General features: G+C 44.9%; 1 protein-coding gene and 3 non-coding genes across 4 annotated transcripts in view; 1 reads left to right on the plus strand and 3 right to left on the minus strand.

The window, feature by feature from the left end:
• Positions 1-22,915, minus strand: part of LOC105711518 (uncharacterized protein C22orf42-like) — a 248,132-nt gene that overhangs the window by 119,298 nt on the left and 105,919 nt on the right. The window lies entirely within an intron of this gene.
• On the minus strand, positions 964-1,127 carry LOC135272409 (U1 spliceosomal RNA). The gene has a single exon (XR_010340562.1). It is a non-coding gene; the product is annotated as a U1 spliceosomal RNA (small nuclear RNA).
• Positions 1,423-1,494, minus strand: TRNAH-GUG (transfer RNA histidin (anticodon GUG)). The gene has a single exon. It is a non-coding gene; the product is annotated as a tRNA-His (tRNA).
• TRNAG-CCC (transfer RNA glycine (anticodon CCC)) lies at positions 5,180-5,250 on the plus strand. Its single transcript has one exon. It is a non-coding gene; the product is annotated as a tRNA-Gly (tRNA).

Raw genomic sequence — 22,915 nt, forward strand, 5'->3', positions numbered from 1 at the left:
AGGGTTTTCTTATGACGTTTTACAATCAGATTGATTAAAGTGTGAGTTGAGTCTGGTACGATGCATCCATTTCAAGTTTGATGACATGTCTATTACTCCGAAAGGTCCTCTTGTGCCCTTTGCAGTCAGTCCCCCCACTTCCTTGACCCCAGTGATCAATGACGTAGTTTCTGTCACTATACAGGTTAGTTTTACCTGTTCTAGAAATTCACCTTGATGGCGCCACACAGGATGCACTGTTTTCATCACTCAGCATAATGTTTTTGAGATTATTCATGCGATCTCATGTTTCTGTAATGTGTCTCATTTTATTGCTGGGTGGTTCGGGTAGTTGGGGTAGATGGCAGTGCATCCTGCCGACAGGTGAGACTGCGGTTGTGACCTGCGGGCCTCGGTGAATACGAGGAAGGGCACCTGGGCGCCGGGAGAGCTCTTCCCCTCCACAAAGTAAGCGTGTTATGTCTACAACCGAATGGGGGCACTGAGAGCCCCAGAGCCCGCTTTCATCCCAAACAACAGAGCTAGTCTGTGTACAGTTTCTACCTAGCTCTATGAGGTGAGAACACATTCCCCCAGCACAGAAATCCTATAAAGGCCTGTGGGGGCTGCGGTTAGAAGCAGAGGCTGTGTGAAAGGTAACTCCAGAGGCTGCGGAAAAACACGAAGATTTTCACAGAGCGTGAGAACCCAAGAGGCTGGAGACCATGGACCGATCTCTGCCCAAAGCAGCCCCACGTAGAAAGGGAAGAGCTCTGCGGCCACCGCGCTAGATAGCTTTTGTTAAACAACCTCACCACGGCTGAGGCTTCCAACTTTGCCAACAGTAAGGACAGCAACGCGTTACTTCCTATTTCATAGTCTCCTGCCTGCGAGGGGAACACTTAGGATCCCGTACAGGGCGTAACCCGGTCGAAACTAAGAGTAGTCTATTGCGTACAATCTGCTTTCTACACCGCAAGAATTCAGGGGAAAGCGCGAACACAGGCACCACTACCACAAATTATGCAGGCGCGGTTCTCACATTTGGGGAAAATCGCGGGAGTCAGCACATCAAGAGTCCACCTGGTGAGGCTCACCCTGGGAAAACCACGTTCGTGAGCACAGCGTCTCCGCTGCCAGGTAAGATTTTCTACACCTCCGCCCCGCCACAGCCTCTTAGCCTCCCCCTCTACAAACACGGTCACTTGTCCTGCGCACCCCCGCCCGCCTCGCCCAGACACACAGCTGGGACTCCACGTCAGACCAGCCGTCCTGAACTCGCTCCCACAGCCCGGGAGCGCCTTCGTGGCGAAGCGGCAGCCCCTGCGCCGCCTCATCTACACAGAGGTCGCCCTATCGGTGACTGCTTGAGGTCTCTTTTCCTTCCCCTGACGCGCTTGGTTAGGGGAACAAAAGGGAGCTGATGGCCCAGACGAAGGACACTGCCGTGACTCGGATTCGAACCGAGGTTGCTGCGGCCACAACGCAGAGTACTAACCACTATACGATCACGGCGAGCCACAGGCCAAGCGGCGACGCCGGGGCTTGCTCTAGTAATTTCGACGACAATAAATTTCGATTATTAGGCCGCTTTGTTCCCAGACAGCCGCACGGTGCTCGCGCTTTTCTCCCTTTCTCGCCCGCTCAGCTTTTCCCTCCTTCCTCGCAATCCTCACAGGTAACAAGAACAATTCTCATCTCCTCCGCTGCAGCCTGGGCCTCCCTGCACCGCCTCTCCCGGGAGGCCTCGCTGTCCTCGTCCACACCTCCTCTGTTCTCTCCGGCCTCTCCGAATTTCTGCTTTTCAGCCTTTCTCTCTCCCGCCCCACCGAGGCGGAGAGGGGAGAGCATGGAAGTCGGTAGGGGCCTGGACCCGGGAGACGAAACTTCCCAGGAGCTTCGTGCAGCGGTGAGGACGGCACAGGGGAGAGATGAGAAGTGTTCTTTTATTGCAGCAGTGGGGAAGGGAGGAAAAATGGAGAGACACCAAGAAAAAATGAAATCTACGCGGACCTTTAGGGCTCCAAGGCGGAGGCAGCCCTACATTCAGTTGAAAGAAGGCGGCCAGCTGCTTCCGCGCCTTTGGCTCCGTTTTTCTTTCCCTTTCGCCTCTAACCTCTGCCTAGACTGTGCCCTTTGACTGCGACTAGAGACTTGACAACGTTTCTGTGGCTTCGGGACTCTGTGCGGTGAGAATAGAAGGAGCCCCTACTGTGCACACGGAGGTCATCTTGAAAGGCTGGACTTTGGCAAGTGCAACACCCAAAAGCTGAGGAGCTCCCTCTCAGTCGGCCTTACTGGAATCTTTTACTGTTGACATGATGCGGCTGTACCCGTTTTTCTGGCTCAGATATTTCAAACATCCATGGGGCCTTTTCAGACCAAATCAGAAATGAACAAGAAGAGATGAGAGTTTGCACTCCAACTGGGTATTTTAAGTAAAACTAAACAATACAATAAAATCTAAACATACTGATATTCCCCAACACCCAATTTTTAATTTCGTTTTTATTTATTTATTTATTTGTTGTGCTATCAGTAAACGACTGAAGCATAACCCACATAGACCAAAGTGCACCTATCTTAAGTACACAGCCCAATGTGTTTTGACATAAGAATCCATCACCCGACCAAGTTACGAGAGTTTTCACCAGCCCAACGCGTCCTTAGAGCCCCTTTCCAGTCCATCCTCACCCCATCCCACTTAGGCAGTCACCCTTCCAATGTCTGTCTCCATGGATTACTTTTGCTTCTTCTTGAAATTCACGTAAAGAAATATACTGATTTTGTCTGTTTTTTTTTTTTTTTAATGCAACAATGGTTTTGAGATGCATCCGCTTTATGGCATGTATCTCAGCTTTTTGGTGTTACTGATGAATACATTACCACTGATGGACAGCTGAGCTATTTCTACTTTGGACTATTGTGAATAAGCTGTTAGAAATACTTTACTATGGGCCCTTTAATGGACCTGTGCCTTCATTTCCCTTGAATATAAACTTATTAATGGAATGACTGGGTCATGGAGCAGGTGTATTTTTAACTTTATTAGAAAGTATCAGTCTTTTAGAATGGTCACACTATTTTATTCTCTTGCCAGTAACAAGAGATACATTTGTTCTGCATTCTTATACACTAGTGGTTTTCTCTGTCTCAAATGTTGCCATTCTGATGGCATGTAATGGTGAACCATGGCATTTTAAATTTGTTTCCTGAATGAGTAATGATACCAAGAATCTTTTCTTATGCCATTTGGACATTAAGAAATCCTCTTTGGTGAACAATCACTGTTCAAGTGTTCTGTCCATTTTATAGTGGCTTGACCTCCCCCCCACCCAACCCCTTTTTACATAAACTTGACTATTAGAATAGAAAAGCCGAGAAGATGGTACATAGAATGGAGTGAAGAGGATGGAATGGGATTTGGGCAACCAACTCATACTATAAGGTTGTTTGAACACCCTCTCCAAGAATAACATACGTTTTCCAAAGGCATCCCCTTAATGAAATAGGCAGAGAAAGTGTGCGATAAAAGAGCATATACGAAACTCCTCAGAACGTGTTTCTGGAAGAGGACAAGGGAATGGGAGTGGGGTAAACAGAGAAAAGAAGGAAAGACAGTAAGGGCCTTGCTCAGAGTGGTCACCATAATGTACCCTGAGCTAAGATACAGGATTCACTTCTTCCTGTGCACCTGAGATCTCAGAGAATACATTAACTAGGCAGCAACAAGGAATTTCACAAACACAACAGGAAAACAGAAAATTTACCCAGACAGACCTGTCTAGTTAAGAAAGGCAGAAAGAGACTGTCAAAACAAAGCAAAAACACAGAAATGATACAATGAGGTGGTTGGAATGAGACTATCTATCTATGACCGTCATCTCTAACACAACACTAATTACTCCTAATTATAATGGATCTAAATCTCTCAGGTTGGACAGAAAAGGAAATGCTGGCTTTAACAGTTTAATGGACAGAAAAGGGTTAAATATTAAAAGCAGTGCACATTATCCTTAGCAAACTAATGAAGAAACAGAAAACCAAATACTGCGTGTTCTCATTTAGAAGTGGGAGCTGAATGATGAGAACACATGGTACATGGAGTTGAGCGGTGGGGACAACACACTGGAGCCTGCAGAGGGTGGGGGCTGGGAGGAGGGAGAGCATCAGGAAGAGCAGCTAATGGATGCTGGGCTTAGTGCCTGGGCTGTGGGATGATCTGTGCAGCAAATCGCCAGGGCACACATTTACTTTTGTTACACACCTGCACACCCTGCACATGTACCCCGAACTTAAAGTAAAAATTGTAAACAAAACATTTAAAACAGAAAGAAAACACACACCCAACAAAAAGAGTGGTGGAAATCTTTATCAGGCTTATTGTAAACAAAAGAAAGAGAGTGAAAACGTGGATATCAGATAAAGGCAAACAGCAAAAGAACGCTTTACATTAGTTAGAGGAATAATATCCCAGCATCTACCTAGAATCGATCGGAATAGAATACACTGTTTTTCCCTGAACCGGCCTCCTTGTGTGAGTGGCGAGAGTGAAATGAAGGAAAGAAATCTTAGGGTTAAATGCCCATTTCTTCGTTCTTGTTTTGGTCTCTTTGAGGCATAAGAAGGTAAAAGCAAGATCTGATCCCTGGTGTTTTTCAGGAATTGGAGACGTCTATGCGGAGAGAAGTTCAATTATCAAGCAGGTCTCCTGGATTTTCCCAGGCACGGTCCCAAGAGTCCAGCTTTCCAATCCGAGGTCCCTGGGTCCTGAAGGCCTTTTTGGGGAAAGTGCTGATGTTCATCTCAACGATGGGAGGAAAGGGTTTGGGAGGCACCAAGCCACGGGACGGCAAAGACAAGATATCAAGAAGCGAGGCAAGAACTTTCCACAGGCGCCCACTGGATACAGGACCAGAGACAAGAAACTGGGTGCATTTCTGATGTTTTCCTACAGAGGATTGTTATCTGGTTGTACAGTGCCTACTTCAGAATAAGGCTTTATGAAGTCAGCTGTTTTGAAGCAAAGCCATAACTTTGTGGTATTGCCTGATACAAATCTCCAATGTGAACCTTTGGTCTGGGTGTCTTTTCTGCTAGTTACATCTTCCAAAGACCACATGGGGAAAATCTTGACTCCTTAGCCCATGTCCACAGCTTACCTGTTTCCAAGGAAAGGCCACAAGGTTTCAACCAGGTAGCATTGGTGGTTCAGTGGTAGAATTCTTGCCTCCCATGCATGAGACCTGGGTTCGATTCCCAGCCAGTGCAGTGCCCTGTGATTTTTACATTTACTTACCATAACAGTCTGTCTTTTAGGTAGGTCACAGCCCCCATAGAAAAGCTGTCAGGGCCTTGGGAAAGGGGAGGTGTGTGGGAAGGAGCCCACCTGCAAATGAGGAGAGCTGCGGAGAGGGGCTTCGGACCTTTCTGTCCACAAAGACCCCAGTCCTTGGTAGTCTTGGCAAAAATATCATTGGGCCCCGAGTGGAGAGCAGCATGTCCCCAAACTCATTTCTATCACCCCTGTTTGTTTTATACCCCAACAGGCAAATCTTCTATCCAGGGGATTCTTTTTCATGCTTCTCTTTAAGCAGCGTGGTGAGGAGGCCATGACAATCATTAGCTCTGGAGTTCTGGGGAGGAAACCTGGAAAAGGAAAGCCCCGTGATCATCTGGTTTGTCCTCCCCTGTTTCCATCTACTCTTTTCCTCAGGGAAGCTTACATGGGCCCAGGATGTCACATGGCAGCTGCCTCATTGGGGGATTCAGAACCGCTGACAAATCTCTTCTGTGATGCGGTAGGAGCCTCAGTTGGTCCATAGCCATGGAGTCAGAAGCAAGAGCAGAACGGAAAACACTTGTCTCCATCTTGTTCTCTTTCCTACCCGTAAACATCAACTTTCACACCGGTTCACACCCGCCTTGGTCTCTATGGGAGGTTCGCCGTTTTTCGCAGTCCCCGGAAGCTATGTTTCCTTCTCGCTTCTACACTTCTTTCCAGGGTTGAGTTTCGGAGCTGGTTAGCAGTCAGACTAGTTCAACACCCTGGCTCAAAACCATGTGTCTGGTTTTGCTCCTAGGGTAATGTTTGCCTCTTAGACCAGAGTTAAAACGTGTTCCCTCGGCTTCTGTTTTCTAGAGAGAATTGGTATCATTTCTCCCTTAAATGTTTGATACTGAAACCATCTAGACCTGCTGCTTTGTTATGGAAGGTTATTGATCGTTGCTTCAATTTTATTAACAGATAGAGATCTATTTAGGTTATCTATTTCTCCTTGTGTGAGGTTGGGTAGACTGTGTCTTTCAAGGACTTGGTCCAATTCATCCAAGTCGTCATATTTGCGAGCAGAGAATTGTTGATAATCTTCATCTCTTCTCCCTTTAATGTCCGTGAGATCGGTAGTGAGGACCTTCTTTTATTTTTGTTATTAGTAATTTGTATCTTCTCTCATTGTTTCTTGGTTCACCAGCTAGACGTTTATCGATTTCATTGATGACTTTAGAGAACTCGCTTTTGGTTTTGTTGATTTTTCTCTATTGATTTCTGCTTTTCCATTTCCTTGATTTCTCCTCTAACTGTATAGCATCTTGTCTTCCACTCACTTTAAATTTAATTTGCTCTTGTTTTTTGAGTTTCCTGAAGTGTAAATTTGAATTCTTGATTGGAGATCTTTTTTCTTTGCTAACATATGCAGTGAATATTCTGACTTTCTTTCTAAGCACCAATTTTGCTGCACCCGGAAATTTGTTATAAGTTGTATGTTCATTTTCATTAAGCTCAAAATATGTCATTTGTCTTGAGACATTTTCTTGACCCACATGTTATTAGAAGTGTGTTGTCTGACCTCCAGTTTGGGGATTTTCCAGCTATCTATCTGTTACTGATTTCTACTTCAGCTCCATACTTTGACTGGAGGGCATACTTGGTATGATTTCTATCCCATTAAATGTGTTGAAGTGTGTTTTACGGGCCAGAATGTGGTGGATCTTGGTGAACATTCCATGTGACCCTAAAAAGAATATGTATTCTGCTCTCGTTGGAGGAAATTATCTAAAAAGTTGTTTGGATCCAGGTGACTGATGGTGGCACCCAGTTCCACTATATCTTTATTGAATTTCCTGCCTCCTGGATGTGTCCATTACTGATGCTGGAGTCTCCCACTGCAATAGCGAATCTGTCTATTTGTGCTTGAAGTTCTCTCAGTTTTTGCTTCTCATATTTAGATGCTCTGTTGTTAGGTGCATACTTATTAAGGATTGCCGTATCTTCCTGGAGAAGTGACCTCTTTATCATTGTGTAATGATTCTCTTTATCCCCATGATTTTTCTCCCTCTGAAGTTGGCTCTGTCTCAAATTAATTTAGCTACTCTAGTTTTTTCTTTTCTTTTTCTTTCTTTTTTTTTTTTTGAAACTCAGTTTCACTCTTGTTCCCCAGGCTGGAGTGCATTGGTGTGATCTCGACTCGGTGCAACATCTGTCTCCCAGGTTCAAATGATTCTCCTGCCTCACCCTCCCTAGTAGCTGGGATTAAAGGCATGGACTACCATGGCCTGCTAATTATGTATTTTTAGTAGAGATGGGGTTTCTCCATGTTGGTCAGGCTTGTCCTGAACTCCTGACCTCAAGAGATCCACTGGCCTCGGCCTGCCAAAGTGCTGGGATTACAGGCTCACACAGTGCCCAGATGCCACTCCAGTTTTCTTTTGATTACGGTGACTATGGTATATCTTTCCCCATCTCTTCACTTCAGATATCTCTGTGTGTTCTTATTTAAAGTAGGTTTCTTGTAGACAACATACACTTGAACCCCGTTTTCCATTCTGTCAGTCTCTTGTAATTGGTGGACACATTCAATGCAATCAGTAACTTGAGATGGTTTCAATCAATCACTAGAATTAGTCGTGGATCCTTTCTTTTAATGAGTAAAAACCACGATGTGGGGACAAAGTTTTCATGTTCAGAAGAGATTGGCCTTGTCCTTAAGGAAATTAAATTGATTGGGATTTCTCTTAACCTCCTTTAGTTGTGTTTACCATTATTAAAATTAAGAGACATTCATTTGGATTAAGTGGTAATAATAATAAAAATAAGATGTGTGAATTTCTATTGATTTTTGATCCCAAGCCTTGTATCACTGTTGGACCTTCATGTGTATACAAAAAAAGACTCCATCTCAACAATGAACAATATGTGATGCTATGAAGAAACATCAGATCGGCCATTGCATGGATGGAGTGGAGAGCCAGGGGTGAGCCTTGCTTTACGGAAACGTATCAGTAAAGAGGAAATGCTTTCATCCTGGTTTCAAGGTGACTGTGCAGCTAAGTAAGCTGATTTAAAAGAGATCAAGACTGAAGCTCAGAGCAGTGAAACCTGGGGAACAATATCCCCAAATAAATAGTCAAGGCTCCCAGTTTCCTTAAAAAGAAATAGAAACTCCATGGACATTGTTCAGGGACAGATGACATAATTACAGGTGAGGAGAGATACCGACTCAAAGCTAGGAGACCTGACAGACACCTCCTGTACACCTCCTGCACTCAGGTGACCATGAGTTTGTCACACTGGCCTGGGGTCTGGTAACTTGATACTAGGGCTTCAGAGACAAACGCATGGCATGATCTGAGGATGAGATGAAAATTCCCTGATATCTGTGTTTAGTATCCCATCATACGTATTTATTCAATATGTGTGTATAGAGCCCGTCTTCAGAGTTGATCTTCCTCAGCCTAGACAGAGGTACCAAAAACCAGGAATGTAGAGGTCACCTGAAAGAATGATTAGAGCATCCTCCACTACATCATGAGATGATTCACTCTCTACAACCAGCGCAGAGTCGACGTTGTCTTCCTCAAATGTGATTTTGGTGTCTCCGTGAGGCTGGCTGGAGTCAGTAGGGCCACAGTTATTTGAACGAGTGATGACACATTCCTCCAGTGAGTCCTCAGGGACTTTCTTGACTTCAACCTTCTGCACATCCCTGATGAGCCAGATGGGATAGAGATGACAGAAGATTACACAAAGGGGGACTGGACCCCAGGAAGTCCCGGCTGGTTTTCACAGGAGGAATAAGAGAGGGGTCCCAGAAGGCAAATGGGAGGTTCCCTTTGAGAGGAAACAGGCAATCCTCCTCTCTGTGAGACAGCATGGCTGCCATGGGAACCGGAGAGAAAGAGAGAGCTGGTATTCATCACACTGGGCAGGAAGGAGCTGAGAAGAAAAGAGACTCAGTTATCCCTGTATAATTCAGACATGGCACTCAGCACATACAAAGAACCACAACAGCTGCCACACCCTGTGTCTGAGTTGGGTTGAACTGAACATATTGTGGCCAAGGGAATGCAGGCTTTTGGCCCATGGTAGATGCCAGAGAGGGTGAGATTCTAGAACTTTGACATACTTTACCAGCCATTACTTGCTCCTGATTATTCAGTGTTACCTGGGGGCACGTGACTCCTGTATTTTCTCAGCCGCCGCAACATGAACGTCTTCATCCTCATCTTTGTCATTTTCTGCAAGTACAGATGTGTTTGTTCAGATCTTTCCCATTTCACACTCTGCAAGCACAGCCAGGCCAATGTGCGCAGGGACATGAACGTCTGTGTATGGGTCCCTGTTCTACTGAAAGCTCTCATGTTTTCTCTTTAACAAAATGCCCTGGCATGGTTTCCTGATCCACCAGGAAACGCACTTCTGATCCAGAAGGTCACCGTCAAGATGAGGCCAAATGTTGAAAAGACCTTCTGCTCCCACATCACTGGAGGCTTGTGCAGCCTCTCTGGACTTTGGCAGCTGTCTCCGCCATCCTGACACAGATCTGATGCCCAGGGACAGGCTTGGTGTCCTGTCACAGTTCACACTTACAACCTATTTCTTTCTCTTAGGAGAGGACAAACAAACTTGTCCCACAATCCTCTGCACATCAGGTGACTTCACAGGCCCTCCAAGTGGCTTCTGCTGTGTTATTCAGGGACATTCTCTCCACGGGGAGTGCTCCAGTCTGAACCACTTCCTAACACCAAATGCCCACACAGCAAGTGCTGTCTCCAACACCACACAGCCAGGGGCTTTATCTCATTGTGATAAGCGGTCATAAGTGTTCGCACATTTAAATGCTTCAGACACTGCAACATGTCTGCCTTTGCAGATGGAGAGAGAGAAATTTACCTGTCTTTGCAGATGGAGACAGAGAAAGTCAGGAAGGAGAAATCAATTGCTGACTGACAGTTACTAGGAACACTGCTGAAGATACAGCCCGGGAACCTTCATTCTTAGTCCAGAGCTCTTTCCACTCCAACAACCGCCCTCCTGTCACAGCTTCCTTCCTGTCCTTTACAACTGGACAGATGCTGCCTCTTGTTCCAAAGACCACCTTCCATCAAGGAAGGAGAGACGTTTGCAATACTGTGAGCTCCAACCCCATGGGTTTCCCATCTGTGTTCTCATTCAGAAAGTCCTAGTCATGTCATGGCCACATATGTTTAGTGGAAGAAAACACCACTGATAAAACTGTCATTGCGGAAGTATGGAGGTCTGGAGTCTCTCATAAGGCCATAAAGGAAATATGCACAAAGACTAATAAAGTTTCTCTTATGCTAGACAGAGAGAATGAAGAACTAATAGACAGTGTTTACTCTGTGCCAACAACAGTCCCGGGAGAGTTACAATAAACAGGCCATGTAAACAGTGCAGCAATTGACAGAGGTAGGTATTATTATGGTACCCTATGAACAGATGACAAAACTGAGTAACAAACAAAACAGGCAACTGGGATGGAGCCCAGGACACTGGCCCACGGTGCCTACTCTATGCACTGCGGCCTCCACAAAGTCATTGGTGCCATTGTTCTTCCTGTTTACCAACGAGAGCCTCTGCACAGAAAGCAGGACGTCCCTCTGACCAGAGTAATCCCTGCTCTTGATGATGCCACTTACAGATACCACAGGTTACGTAAGGAGCAGAGTCCTCTTAAGCTCCCCACAGTGGGTATAGTGTGCTACCATCTCACTTCCCCCAGAACAGAGCTTTCCCTGCTGAGCCTCAGCAGAAACCGAAACCGAATGGAAGTTCAGCAGCCTCAGACATTTAGAACAACAGACTAGATGCTACTTGTCTGCAGGATCTTAGGTGGTACAGAGAGGATTCCCGTAACTATTACTTAGCCTCTTGCTGAGAAAAACAGGTGGTTCTGTGCCTGTGTCAGGAATCAACAGCTGAGACCTTACCCTCATTCCCACACCCGCCTTACTGCAGACGTGGAAAAGGTGCTACATACTTTGGTCTCTCTCGTCCATCTTTAACAAAATGTTAAAATACCCATTGCCATTTTCCTAGACGTATGGCAAAAATGAAATTAATTCTGATGAAGAGAGCCTTCAGTTTCTTAGAGGAAACACAGAACATCGTTCAGCACTTCCATGACCGTGAACCTATAGAACTTACCTTCCATCTACAGCCGGCAGCCCAGGTAGTAGGCCACTTCACTCATAAGAAGTTTATTTTTGCTGTCTCGGTATTTCTGTTCCTCCTCATGACGTTTCCAATCTTCTGTAAACAAATTCAGAAGAGCAGGTCACATTAAGCAAATCGCACTTCACACAAGACCAAATCACTGTCCAGTCATAGCACAAGGACTCAAAACATTCTCAGTGTAAGAATGTGATATTCTGATGGGAATGTTCTCCCGGTCCCTAGATTAAGTCACCCTAGAAGTAGATGAGCCTGTTTTTCAGATCCATGGGACGAAATCTCCCTCATCTCCTAGATCTTAATCACTTACCCTCTCTCACCTAAGTCAGTGCAAATAATTCAAACTTTTTTCCCAAAATCTTCAAAAATTGCCCTAACTACTTTCCAGAAGCATTGCAGTAATACTGATTTATCTCATCATATATGATGGCCAACAAATGGTTAGAGAAGTTTATAGAGGAGACTGAACCAACGAATGAATTCTAACAACCTTTACATAAAAAAAGAATCTGTGGAGCCAGCACAGTGACTCACGCCTGGAATTGGAGTGATTTAGGAGGCCCAGGAAGGGAGATCACTTGACCTCAGGAGTTTAAGACCAGCCTGACAAACATGGTGAAACCCAGCCTCTACTAAAAATACAAAAACTAGCCAAGTGTGATGGTGTCCACCAGGGATCCCAGCTAAATGGGAGGCTGAGTCACCAATACAAGGGTACTCCCTGCTCTTGATGGTGCCACTTACAGATACCACAGATTGTATTAGGAGCAGGGTCCCCTTCAAGCTCCTCACAGTGGGTACTGTGTGCCATCACCATGTTTACCCCAGGGTCCCCAGAACACAGCTTTGCCTACTGGGCCTTTAGCAGAAACCAGAACTGCATGGAAGTTCAGTAGCCTCAGACATTTAGACCAGCAGACTAGATGCTACTTGTCTGTAGGATCTTATACGGTACAGAGAAGATTCCTGTAAACATGGATTTAGCCTCTTGCTGAGAAAAACAGGCAGTTCTATGCTTGAGTCAGGAATCAATAGCTGTGATTGTAACCTCAGTCCCACATCCACCTTACTGCAGATGTGGAAATGTTGCTAAAAATTTTGGCATCTGTCTCCCATTTTAATTAAATGTTAAAATACCCATTGCTATTTTCTACAAGTGTGGGAAGTATGAAATTAATTTTGATGAAGAGAGTGGTTAGTTTCTCCAGACAAGACAGGACATCATTCATCACTTTCGTGGTGTTCAACCTATAGAACTTACTGTATGTCTTCAGCCAATAGTTCAGGGAGTAGTTCACCTGACTCATAAGAAGTCTATTTTTGTTGACTCTGATATTCAGAGTCAATTTGTTATCTTCCTGCTGGGAGCAGGATTTCTCAATGCCTTCTGTAATGTTCACCTCTGTGTTTTTTCTGGAAAGAGGCATGCCAGATGCCACCATGCTGATGTTTGGGGCAGAACACAGAAAGCCAGGGACAGGGGAGAAGAAACCCAAACACATGATGAGTTAGAAACTGGTGACGTCAAATTTGTTTAATCGGGACTGAGGGATGTCACTGACGGCCTTGCCTATTGATTTGAAGATGTTGTTTCCCTGCTTTTACTCTTCTCATCTACACTCTCAATGCCTTTCAAGTCAACTTGTCTTAGCTACTCAGTCACCTTGAAACCAGGAAATAAACACTTCTACCTTTATCTTGGTTATAAGTTCTGCAGGATCTTATATGCTAGAGAGGATTCCTGCAAACATGATTTAGCCTCTTGCTGAGAAAAACAGGTGGTTCTGTGCCTGTGTCAGGAATCAACAGCTGGGATGTTAACCCTAGTCCCACACCTGCCTTACAGCAGATGTGGAAAAGTTGCTAAATACTTTGGTCTCTGTGTTACGTCTTTAACAAAATGTTAAAATACCCATTGCTATATTTCTAGAGGTATGGGAAGGATGAAATTAACTTTGAAGAAGAGACTGTATCACTTCTCAGAGACAGGACAGGACACTGTTCAGCACTTCCATGATGGTGAACCCATAGACCATACCTTCCGTCTTCAGCCGGCAGCCCAGGTAGTAGGCCACTTCACTCATAAGAAGTTTATGTTTGCTGTCTCTGCATTTGTGTTCTTCATTGTGATCTTTTCAACCTTCTGTAAACATATTCAGAAGAGCAGGTCACATTAAGCAAATCACACTTCACACAAGACCAAATCAGTGTCCACTCATAGCACAAGGACTTAAAATATTCTCAGTGTAAGAATGTGATATTCTGACTGGAATGTTCTAACGGGCCCTAGACTAAGTTGCCCTAGAAATAGATGAGCCTGCTTCTCAGATCCATGGGACAAAATCTCCCTCATCTGCTAGATCTTAATCACGTATCCTCTGACCTAAGTCAGTGCAAAAAATTAAAACTTTTTCCACAAAATCTTCAAACATTGCCCTAAATACTTTCCAGAAGTGTTGCTGCAATGCTGATTTATCTAATCGTATATCATCGTCGATGAATTCTTAGAGAAATTTTTACAGGAGACTGGACTGACGGATGAATTCTAACAACTTTTACTGAAAAAAGAATCTGTGGAGCAGGCATGGTGGTTCATGCCTGGAATCTGAGCAGTTTAGGAGGCCTGAGAGGGCAGATCACTCGACCTCAGGAGTTCAAAACCAGCCTGGCCGACATGGTGAAACCTCGCCTCAACCTATTACACTGCCGTGATATCCTCTGAGTCTTCTGCAGTTTTTTCTGTATCCACTAGAAAGCGAATGAGTAATTCATTCCTTAAAAATGTTTTCTTTCCTGGCTCAATATTCTTCTTGCTGCATCCCATGGTTACACTGATTCATTTTTTCTTACTGGCAGATGCCACTACGCTGATGTTTGTGGCAGAAGAGGCTTTTCATTACACTTAAGAACAGTGTGACGTCCCTAGGTCCAAAGCTTCCTCTATGTGGGATGATTTGTTTTTTAATGTGACTGAACACTACATCTCATTCTTGTCACTTATGGATGTCATTCTAGTCCCAGAAGAGCTCTTTTCAAGGTATCAAGTCATCAAAATCATTTCTATAGAGATCTCCTGGAAGCATATGTGACCATCTATCCTGGGAAGTCTTGTAAACCTGATATGATTTTGTTGTTTTCATTTTGTTTTTTTCCCATATATTGAAAATAACAGAACCATGAGCGTTTCTTATGGAATACTGTTTGAGAGATATTTTTCTGAGTTGGTCTAACACCATTGATGTGTGGTTGCATCCCACTAACCAAACACGGCAAGATCAAGGTGATGGTCAGGGGTGGTTGGTGGTCCTCAGTGTTGCTGTGCAATAGAAGGTGAATTTGAGATGAGAGGAACGAGTAGGGCAGAGTGATCGCCTGAACCACCTCCTCACTTTCTCAGCTTTCATCACCACCTAGGCTTTGTGAGCCTGGGACTTGGGAGACTGTTCTGTAGCCCAGGTCTCCTATGTTTGGCTACTGGGCTTGCCTGAGTTGAGGGTGCAATGGGTGTGACCCTGGGCTGCCCAGAATTCATGTGGAAGTGAAGGAAGGAGGACTGGATCAATCCCATTGGAAAGCATGCCTCTCTGCAGTCCCCACCATCCTCCAACTATACTGTAAGGATACTGCTTTGAGATACATCAAAGGTTTTAAGTAAATGTATGTTCTGGTGTCTGGGAGGCCTAACCTTCTGTGGCAGAATGAAAATCTGTCAGGTTTCTTCATTTTAAAAATGATGAAACTGCAGGTTCACAAAGTCGTGTGGCTTACTTCAGGTCACACATAGATGAGTTTTGAGAACTGCTAATAAAAGCAATCACAATAATTATTCCATAATTATTCATAGGATCCCTGTCATTCAGTAAATATTCATATAATTATTCAGTAATTGTTTGTTGACCAATTTGTACCAAGCATTTTGCTCAAAACTGTGCACATATTTGGACAGCATATCTTCATCGTAATCTTCAAGGTAATGCTGTTATCCTAAGAATCAGGTAAGAAACCTGAACAAGAGGGCTAGCAAATCATGAATTTGGCCGTATTTCCATTTTTTGTTTTCTGTGATTCAGGACGAATGACCAGAATGTCACAGGAAGAATATCCATTCCTGTATCATCTTCCAGGACAGAGCTGTGCCCTCCTAGACTATTGGGCCCAAAATTCAGAAGTGTCTGCAACCTTGCTTAAATAGCATAGGAAATAAGCTCTATTACCTGGAATTTCCCTGGACGTTTGGAATATACAAGAGAAGTATGAGAGTTGGTCTTCCCTTGACTATATTTAATTCTCTTCTAAGGAACACCAATGGTTTTCACTAAGACTTTTGCTGTTTTTCTTTCTTTCTTTTGTTTTCTTTTCTTTTTGAGACAGAGTCTTGCTCTGTCACCAGGCTGAAATGCAGTGGTACAATCTCGGTTCACTGCAACCCCTGCCTCCCACGTTCAAGCAATTCTCCTGCCTCAGTCTCCCAAGTAGCTGGGACTGCAGGCACATGCCAGCACGCCCGGCTATGTTTTGTGTTTTTAGCAGAGACAGGGTTTTGGCATGTTGGCCAAGATGGGCTTGATATCCTGACGTCATGATTCACCCGCCTTGGCCTCCCAAAGTGCTGGGCCTGCAGGCATGAGCCACCGCACCTGGCCAACTTTTGCCTTTTTGTAAACACAATATATGTTTTAAGAAGAAGATTTTACTGATAGCTCTATTTAGAAAGAATAAATATGAGCTATGGTTTAGGTTTTATGCCCTGGGCTTACTATTTTTATGATTTGTTTTGAGATTAAATTCTCATATAAATAGAAAAATACTTATTATTTATAAAAGCAAATTCGTTATCGGTTTGAGTTTTTGACACTGAAGCACACACTTTTGACTTTATCTTTGTCTGTCCCCATCAGTGTCACTCATTGTCTCCCAGTATGACCTGGCCATGCCCTTGCACTTACCCTTGTCCTGCTCAATCATCTCCATGCACTGTCCAATTCCATCAGTGATTCAGACTCCTCCCAAGGCTGCCTGAAATGGGTACAGGTCTCAGGACATCAGACACATTCCAGGCACAAAAGTAACCCATACTGTAAAGCGGGCAGCTGTGTTCCCACTTCCCTGAAGTTGGCAGTGATGTCCTAGGACAGGAAGAAATACTTTCCCTTGTTAGGGGGTCTGTTCTTCATGTCTCAGGGTCTGTGATCTAGTGCACACAACTGTGCTGAATGTGAATGAATTTGCCAAATTTCTGGTTTCTTGCTAGGTGACTAGAATACATTTGTAAGACTTCCTTCATTACCCATGTCTGCTGAAGTCTGAATTCCTACCAGTATGATTCCTTTTCTTGTAAGGGGCAGCTCAGGGAAGATTGACCCCATTGCCATGCAAAGAGAGGTAAAGTGAGATTCTACTCAAAGCAACCTTGAATTTGAAACTAGGTCTTCCACTGTTTCAAAGCTGGCCTGTAGGTCCAACTGTGCACATATTTGGACATCATATCTTCATCAGAATCCTCAGGCACGTGTCTTCAAGGCCTTGTGTGTCAGCTGTACTCATGATAAAGTTATTTCTCATTATGGCAAGTTATAATTAATTTGCCAGAATATGATTCATTATCAAGATAAAGTTATTTATCATTACAGCAAGGACTAATTTAGAAGAGTTGTTAAATTTACTTCTTTATTTCCCCAGCTGGAAACAGTCAATAGCTACTGATAGCACCAGTGTCCTCTGAATACCTCGACTGTGTTAACTGCTTTGACTCAACATGGAGGTGAAGTATTGATGTATTGTACCTTGAGATGCTGAAATATGGCTGAAGTCCACGGTCACTGGCCCAGGCCATCCACTGAGGTCATCTCATGAGGCATGGGCCACTGCTTCCAATGAACCCACCATCACTACACTTCTCATGAATCACCAGTCACTACACTGAGAATTCTGTGAAAGCGGGGATCCTATTTTGCTCATCTCTGTGGTCATGGTTCTTAGCTAAGGGCCCAGCGCAGAGGGGCCTCTCAGCAGTGTTCATCCATGACTGAATAAAATGGATTAGAAACCTCCGACTCTTTCATCTACATTTCTGTCCTCAGTGTCTTGTAAGGGATGCTCTTTCTCTCAGAATGCTGCAAATCCCCTTCTCTAGAGAGGTGCCTGCCCTACACCATCCCTGACCCAGGATCCTCTCCTGGGGGAGCTTGAGGGAAGACTAGTCTATTCTGAAAATGTTCTCTTTTTTTTTTCTTTTGAGATGGGGTTTCACTCTTGCTACCCAGGCTGGAGTGTAATGGTGCAATCTCGGCTCACTGCAACCTCTGCCTCCTGGGTTCAAGCAATTCTCCTGCCTCGTCCTTCTGAGTAGCTGGGACTACAGGTGTGCACCACCATGCCCAGCTAATTTTTTTGTATTTTCAGTAGAGATGGGGTTTCACCATGTTGACCAGAACGGTCTCGATCTCTTGACCTTGTGATCCACCCGCCTCAGCCTCCCAAAGTGCTGGGATTATAGGCGTGAGCCACCGTGCCCGGCCAATCTGAAAATGTTCTCTTATGCTTCCCCCTGTCATTAGGAGCAATATCATTTGACATACCCTCCCATCCTCCGAGCTGCCACAGCATCTCACTTGAGTAGAACTACCGCATCTTGTTGAAATCATCTGTTTGTGTTCTTCCACTCAATGGCTTCAGTTTCTTTACAGACATTAAATACCTGAATCCCAAGTGCTTAGCACAGTATAAAGAAAATTAAATACTCAAGCTGGGCGCGGTGGCTCACGCCTGTAATCCCAGCACTTTGGGAGGCAGAGGCGGGCGGATCATGAGGTCAAGAGATCGAGACCATCCTGGTCAACATGGTGAAACCCCGTCTCTACTAAAAATACAAAAAATTAGCTGGGCACGGTGGTGCGTGCCTGTAATCCCAGCTACTCGGGAGGCTGAGGCAGGAGAATTGCCTGAACCCAGGAGGCGGATGTTGCGGTGAGCCGAGATTGCGCCATTGCACTCCAGCCTGGGTAATGAGTGAAACTCCGTCTCAAAAAAAAAAAAAAGAAAAAGAAAATTAAATACTCAATAAATGTTTATGAGAAACTTCCCTCAACTGAAGGTGCAGAAGAATAGCATAAGTATCACTGCTTCCTATACAATCAAGGGACACTTACTCTGGCACCTGACCTAGGACAGAACTGTTCGATGTAAGAATGGACATCTCCACCCTTCTCCAAGCACAGTTATTCCCTCTAACCCACACTGACCTCAAGAGTATCCACTGCTATGGCAGCCCTGAGGTCGAGGCTCCTGGGTCTGGGGTGGGGGCTTACGGTTGTATCCTCCCCCTCTTGGAGTTGAAGCTGCCCCTCACTATAAACCAGCTCTGATCTAATCTGTGGCTCTCCCTGGCCAGAGGCAGGAGATTCCTGTGGAGTAAGTTTCTCTCAGTCCCCACTGCTCAGCTCATGCTGCTCCTTGAGAATTTAAATGATCATAGGCATTGCCCATTTCCCCTGAGGCTTCTGTCCCAGTTTGTCCTTATTCTCCCCTTCTTTGGTTTTCATTTACCAATGGCTTGTCCTTTGTGGATTATTCTCATCCCCTAAACCTGCTGACTTTCTTTCTTCCACCTGTTCCCGCAGCTCTGGGATTCCAGTGTGTAGACTCGGCTCAGGCTCCTGCAGGAGACACACAGAGTCAGGTCTCAGCTGAAGGTCCTAGGCAGTATTGAAAACCATCTCAATTCCTCAGAGGCTCAGAGAAAACAGAGCAGGAAGGGACCTCAGAGAGGTACAATAAGCCCCTACCTTACCGATGAGGAAACTGAAGCCCAGAAAGACTGAGACTCTCCCAGGCTCCCTCCCTCACCACTTGGTGGCAGCAGATCCACCACACAAGCCTTGGCCTCAGCCTCCCTGTGCAGAGCAGGTAACTCACCCTCCAGAAGCTCACTGCTGCCTTTCAGAAACTTTAGATGAAAAAATAGCCATTTCCTTTGTGAAAACAAAAATAGTAAAAGCCCCTTTCCTTGGACAAACCCTTTATCACAGTTCTATAGTCCTGGCATTTATACTTGGTCAGCTATCATTCACTAGCTGCTAGATAGGGGCAGGGAGCACATAGGATTAAATAGGTAAAGGAGAGGGGCAGAAAGAAATGAAAGAGCCTTGGCTTCCTAGCTAAGGCAACCTCATCAATGTGAAATCGTCACCTTAAGAACCAGTTAATACAGAAAGGCAGTGTACTAGAGAGACAGGAAGTAGATTAGGGCTGCCTAGAACCAGGGGTGTGGGGATTGGAGAAAACAGAGGAGTGGCTACCAACAGGGCTTCTTTGGTGGGGGGGAATGAACAGGTTCTAAAATTGGATTGTTAACCATGGTTGTGCAAGCTTGTAAATATAGGAAATACACTGAATTATTCATTTTAAATGGGTCAATGGTTTGCATGTCAACTACATCTCATTAAGCTGGTTCTTTTAAGAGTTGGTACATTGCTAATTTTTGGCTGTAGAGTTTACCTGGAATAAGAGAAAGAAAAAACCAAACCTTGATGATCAGCTCATCCTGGGTCCTGTTGGCACAGGTCTTTTATTCACTTGGTGACATTAGAAAGCAAGATGTCAAACAGTGATCAAGTCACTGGCCCCCAAATAAAGTACAGAGGATGCCTGTGGAAAAGGCAGTGGGTTTTCTTGGAATATTTAGCAAGTGTCCCTGTCAGCTGAGAAATACAAAATTATTTTTCAAGAAGAAAAAGTTGCTACTGAGAAATATGCTCACTATCAGACAGTTTGTCAGTGATGCCGTGTTTTGACTGACATCGTCAATCAATGTGTTACAGTGGATAATCAATGCTGTCATTTAAAAACCTCCCAGTGTATCACGTATTAGTTGGGATGACACTCCCAAACTCCAGTGACGGTCACTGGAGTCCATGAGCAACAGAGGCCTGATTCACAATGGCAGTCAAAACTGACATTCACTTGATATTCTAGAAGCCCCAGACAAAAACATTTCTCTTCAAGATGAAGAAATGCATCTTACCAGGTCACAGGGCATCTCCTCCTCTTGTATATCTTCCACTCTGCAGTCTTGTGGGACCTGAACAGGACCTAAGAGAACACAGAGTGACAGTCAGTGCATTGGTGCTGCTGAGGAATCTCACAAGGAGCTTTGGGGAATGTGGATGGGGGCTGGAGTATATGGAGCTGGGCGGCTGACAAGCATGGACTGAGCTGCTGCTGGACCATTCTCCTTGGTGTTGAAGGAAGGCAAATGAGAGAGGCAGAAAGAAATGAAAGAGCCTTTCTTTTCATCTGGATCTTTCATCAGTGAGTTAGTGATTGCAGAATCCAGGCTGTTTTCCTGAAGTCACCTACAATTACAGGAGAGAAGAGACCATGAGGACCAGTCACGCTGCGGGGTGTTTCTCAGGTCTTTTGCTCCCCCTGTGACCACAGAATCCCAGATGGAAAGCAGTGGTCGTAGGCCCCAGAAACCAGCACAGACACTTTGGAGGAGGTGCAGGCTTTCCCTGGAGTACGCATCTCTCTGGTTCACTGTGGCTGCCAATCACAAAACTCTTAATCCAGAGAGACTTTGCTGCTGGGCAAAACTTCCCCTTTCACACAGCTTAAAGCCTGATAGTGCCCCTCCTGACTGCCCTCTCCAACCAGTGTCTTCTGGAAGACTCGGCCAGGTTCAGGGCAGGCTGCTAAAACAAGGCTGGCTGGGCGTGGAGGCTCCTGCCTCTTACACCAGCACCTTGGGAGGCCAAGGCAGATGGATTGCTTTGAGACATTGATCACCACCTGTGGGGGCCTGTCCTGCAAACCCTGACTCTGTGACAGATGAATAAATACCCTCCACACACAAAGTACCGTGAACAAGCTGGCTGCTCTCAGAGGGCCATTGAGCTACCCAACCCTTCAATAGCTGTCCCTCCTCGCATTTATTCAGTTTAGATTTAATGACAGAAATTCTAAGTCAACATGCTCGTGGATAATTAACACATTAAAGATTTGGTTCCAGGGCCCAAAACAAACACCATTAAGGGGTAATCTCGCTTTGACCTCCCCTCAGAGGGCCATCGGCGCAAAGGTTAAAGACCACATGAGTAAACAAGGGAGTTAGGGACAAAGGAATGTGGTGTAAACAGACTCAACTGGGGAAGCTTCTATTACCCCTAATTTTTACCCTTGACCTCATGCTCTAAGGTAAGAACCGGCTGCCTTCAGCCTGTTCCATTATTACAAGTTATGAAAAGCTTTTTGCCTTCCAAAACGTTTGAGACTATATCTTATAACTTTCCCTGATATTTCCCTTAATATCTTTCCAGCCACCCTGAGTGAATCCCAACACTGCTTGAGGCCAGGAGATCAAGACCTGCCTAGGCAACATAGTGCAACCCCCATCTCTACAAAAATATAAAGAAAATTTGCCCGGCATGGTGGTATGTGCCTGTGGTCCCAGCTGAGATGGGAGGATCACATGAGCCCAGAAGGTCAAGGCTGCCATGAACTCAGATAGCACCATTGCACTCCAGCCTAGGCAACACAGTGAGACCCTGTCCCCAGAAAAGAAAAGGTAACCCAAATACCATGGGCTGGGTGGTATAAACCCAGTTTTTTCTTTCTCACAGTTCTGGAGGGCGGGATGTTTCAGAGGAAGGTGCTGGCACCATGGACCAACATGGCATGAACTATTGAAGAAGCTACATAGTCTATGATTGTCTATTGAAGAAGCTACATATTCTATGATTCAAGCTAGGTGTTATTTTGTAAAAAGGCAAACTCTAGAGACAATTTAAAAAATCAGCTGTTTCCAGCTGGGTGTGGTGGCTCATGCCTGTAATCCCAGCACTTTGGGAGGCCGAGGTGGGCACATCGCTCGAGGTCAGGAGTCAGAGACCAGCCGGGCCAACATGGGGAAACCCCATCTCTACTAAAAGTGTGGTGGTGGGCACCTGTAATCCCAGACACTTGAGAGGCCAAGGCATGAGAATCACTTGAACCTGGGAGGCGGAGGTTGCAGGGAGCCGAGATTGCACCACTGCACTCCAGCCTATGTAACAGAGTGAGACTGATCTTTAAAAAAAAAAAAATTAGCTCTTTCCAAGGAACAGACAGAAAGAATAACAGGTGAAGCACAGGGGGTTGTCAGCAGGAGAACTATGAGTGCATGCAAGGTGGAGCAAGACATTGCAAATTAACAAAAAAAACCCATGAAAATGCAAAATAGAAAGTAATCCATAATGCTAAGACATATAGTTAATAGTGTGTAAATATTGGTTCATTAACCATAACAAATGCACCATTCTGATACATCGGTTATGGGGGAAATGGAGGAAAGGGGCCTGTGCTAACGTCAGTATCTGTTCTTTTTTTTGCTACTGTAAAAGTTATCCAAATAATAGCGTCTATTAATTAAAGAGTCACTTTGCAACACTATTTTGGGGGCTGATCTATTGCAGCAAATGTTTAACA

The sequence above is a fragment of the Aotus nancymaae genome, unplaced genomic scaffold, assembly GCF_030222135.1.
Source record: "Aotus nancymaae isolate 86718 unplaced genomic scaffold, 86718_ANA_hifiasm-v0.15.2.pri h1tg000108l, whole genome shotgun sequence".
NCBI classification, from domain to species: Eukaryota; Metazoa; Chordata; class Mammalia; order Primates; family Aotidae; genus Aotus; species Aotus nancymaae.